Source organism: Cupressus sempervirens, chromosome 11, assembly GCF_028749045.1.
Source record: "Cupressus sempervirens isolate cs-2001-9-10 chromosome 11, ASM2874904v1, whole genome shotgun sequence".
NCBI lineage: Eukaryota > Viridiplantae > Streptophyta > Pinopsida > Cupressales > Cupressaceae > Cupressus > Cupressus sempervirens.
This window is the reverse complement of record NC_143128.1, coordinates 679,509,678-679,513,483: the sequence shown is the minus strand read 5'-3', so window position 1 is coordinate 679,513,483 and position 3,806 is coordinate 679,509,678. Positions and strand designations below refer to the sequence as shown.

Genomic DNA, 3,806 nt, shown 5'->3' with positions numbered 1-3,806 from the left:
TTACTACAAAATCATTTCATTCAGCTTTCCCGTGTTAATGGTGGGCATAGATTTCCTAGGCGGGGACATTTTTGTGTGATGTTGTATTCCACTTCCATGTTACGTTGTTTTCCTTCAAGAGGTAGTGGCACTGCAATTATTTTACATTTCACCATCTTTCAAATGGCGACACAGCTTTATTAAACTGATAGCACGAGAAACACGTTTCAAAGAAGGCTATAAATTCTCCATCTCAACTCGGAGATTTCATAAGAAGTTATAAGTTTGCAATCTTCAGAAAGATGGAAGCCCAAGCAGTTGAGAAGAGCACTGAAATGAAAAGCAGCGAAAAGATTGAGAGCAAAACCAACATTGGTCATTCAGAAAAGGCTGTAGAAACCAAAACCAAAGTTGAAGCGGCAGCTACAGATACTACCACCAGAGCAGGCGTCATAAAAGGTTTCTTCCTTGTCTTTTGCCTTGTTTCTTAGTTTCTATCTCAGATAATTGTATGCTTTTCCAAATAGAATATCATGACAAAATTCTGAATGATTTCTTTGGATGCTGCATGAATGATAAAGACAAGGAAGAGAAGATTGCTGTGGATGTAAGTCATTTGTATGAATTCATTGATATTTTGACTTATGTGATTTGTATGACTTTGGAAATACTTTATTTAGTAACATTTAGAGTGTTTGTTCATTTTTGTGTTAAATGCAGGAGGATGGAAGTGTAGCTGCAAGTTCAACAAGGGAAATAGCAATTACAGCAAGGGGAGTCCAAGCTCCTTCTGTTGGGTCTGGTTCCCCTGGACAAACTCATTGAGGCACGCTCATCTACGTTGTTTCTGTTAACGATTAGATATCCAGTCCCATCGTGAATCTGATTGAAGATCTTTCTTACTCTATCATATTATATAGTATGCCATAAATGTTTCTTTGTAAGTGTATTTCAAGTGTGAGGAACCATTACCCATATAGTGTGAAAGCTAAAGAACTATTAAGAAGAGTTTCCCTACTTTTGTATTGCTCAAGTGTGGTTATGGCTACTCCTATAGTGTCTGTGTGTTTTTATAAATGACTTAAAGGCTATTCATATAATGTAAGAGTCTGATTGTGAATATAAGAAATAGCTTTCCGTGTCTCATAGTCATCTATTCATATTTCATGTGTTTAATAATATATTGTAAAATTATTGTTTTTATCCAGAATTAAAATAATAGAATCGTATTAACATTTAATTTCTTTTAATTTTAATAAAAAATTATTTATTATTTTTCATAAATTAATTTTAAAATTATTTTATGCAACTTCTAAAAGTAAAGAGATTGTCCTAATAATGAAATCCTTACAAGCAAATTGTTATGATGGCTTAAAAATTTTTGTTTTGTTTTTAAAATGATATCTTACAATATAAAGTTCATTAAACATTATAACTTAGGATATATAATTTTACTTTTCATAAAATCATCCTATATTTTTAATAATCATTAAAATTATAATCTATGATATATAATTTCAAATATAAAATCTCTCATATTTGTAAGATATCTTTTAGTGTTAAAAAAATTTCTTGATGAGCATGTCATCCAGCAAAGTTAAGTCAACCTACCATTGATAGTTTACCAGTCAAACAATTTACCAACTACTAATGCTTACATACTAAGATATTCTAGCTAGTAAAATATAATGAAATGTGTTCAAGCTAGAATGATGGCCACCACAGAAAATGTGAAACACAAGAAAGTCTAGCCTAAATAAAACTCAAACAAGGGAATGAAGACATAATAAATCACTAATCTATAACTTTCCTTTTTCTTCTTTATTTAAGAGTTCATAATTCATTAGAAAAATCTTATGTATATGTTGATGGAGTTGGCTTGAATCATTTTCTAAGTTAAATCTAAATAATTCGTTGTTTTACAAAAAAATTAATTTAATATAAATATTTTAAATATTTGAAAATTAATTTAACATAAGTTAAATGAAAGAACATAATGGGAAAAATTCTTTGAAACTGATAAGAATTTAACATACTACAAATCATATGTATTAATTTTGACAAAAAATTATAAGCTTAGTTATATTGTGTATACAATTTAGTAAAAACACTACTCAAAAAATAATTCTTGAAATTATTTACACCAAGTTAATTATTAATTAGAACAACATAGAATCAAGATAGTATTTCATAAGATCAACTTCTAGTTAGTTCTTAACTTCTTATTCTTCATTCACAACAAGATCTTGTTTGTATGAAAAATATTTTTTATGTTTATTTCTCTCTTTAATATATATATATATATATATATATATATATATATAAAATTTGAATGTACTCTCTTAGCAAATTTTAGTTTGGAATAGTTAAAATAGAATGTAAGGAAGCTAGTAAATTGTAATGGTTTCTTTGAGAGCAATGAAGCTCTCTTTGTTAATGTGGCATACATAAAATCTTATTGGGTGATGTATATTTATGCTCCCCCTATTTTCTTCATCTAATATAAGGGCTTTTCTAAGATTATTGAAAGAATACAAGTTTAATAATATTTATTATAAATAATTGAAGCAATGGAAAGACAAAAACAATGTTAAAATTGGAAGATTTGATGATAAAAAAAATTATTTGTTGTTTGATAATGAAGTAGATACTCAAATATTGAGTTGAGAACATAATTTTCTTGTTATATAAATTTTCATATTCAATTTTAGAAAATTAATTAGTAGATAAGCTTCCCTTGAGAAATTGCATCCCTTAATAAGAAAACCTATCTTGTGCCTAGAAACAAGAAACAATCCACTTTTCTAGAATGAAGCCAGAAGCAGATAGGCATTACATCATTCTTAGGTATACCTTTTCCTTAGAAAGTAATGTCTATGTTGAGGTCATAATAATCATAGTAGGATTATGCCACTTTGACCAAATGTTTGGTAGATTGATTATGATAACCTTTTCTTTTTTGGAGGGAGGGTGGGGGAGGCATGGATGCACATTTACTTGTCAACCATAATGAATCCTATGACATTCCTTGTTTCCTATACCTAGAAATTACATAAATGTGCCTTATTTACTCATTTCATGAGCATTGCTTCTTTCTAAGGATTTTATCAAAGGTAATAAAAAATGAAACAACATGAAATACAAAGCATAAAAATATAGAAAATGACCAAAATTTTTTAGAGACTATTATTATCAACATAATCCACACACACACACACACATACAAACTACAACTAAGTACTCTCTTATATAACTAGAAATAAGTTCAACATCTAGCTGTGGATAATTGACAACAAGCTTAGCCTTATTGACAAAAGACTAGAACTGTGAACTTATCACCAATTATTTAGAGGCTCCTATTCAAACTCAAATTGTGACTTGCTTGTTTATTTTTCCCAACATTCTCCCTTAATCAACAACTAAGTTATGATGCACTCGTAACGTATCTCTACATAATACAAACATTACATTTCCTAATGGCTTCGTAAATATATTATCCATGTTCTCATCTGTGTTGCAATAGCATAGCTCTATTTATAGAGACTAAAGCTTCTCTCTTACAAAAATATGTAGAGCTTTAGTACAATTTGATCTTGCATGATAACCTAGATTGTTAGCCAACTTGATTGTATTTTGATTGTCACACTTGAATTAGTAGGTCCCTCTTTCTTTTGTCCCATATCCTGAAGAATTCTCCTTACACGAATTTCTTTTGATGAAGGGAACTTCCCTTAATAACACAAACAAATAATGACAACAAAGAAATAACAACAATTCACAAGAACAAAATATGGGTTTCCTATTATCACTATTATTACCACAAATGA

The 3,806-nt window shown here is 29.1% G+C and overlaps 1 long non-coding RNA gene across 1 annotated transcript; it reads left to right on the top strand.

Moving 5' to 3' along the window:
• Positions 1-268: 268 nt before the first annotated feature.
• Positions 269-937, top strand: LOC149531542 (uncharacterized). Its single transcript, XR_016359174.1, has 3 exons — positions 269-438; positions 561-586; positions 700-937. It is a non-coding gene; the product is annotated as an uncharacterized LOC149531542 (long non-coding RNA).
• Positions 938-3,806: the final 2,869 nt, after the last annotated feature.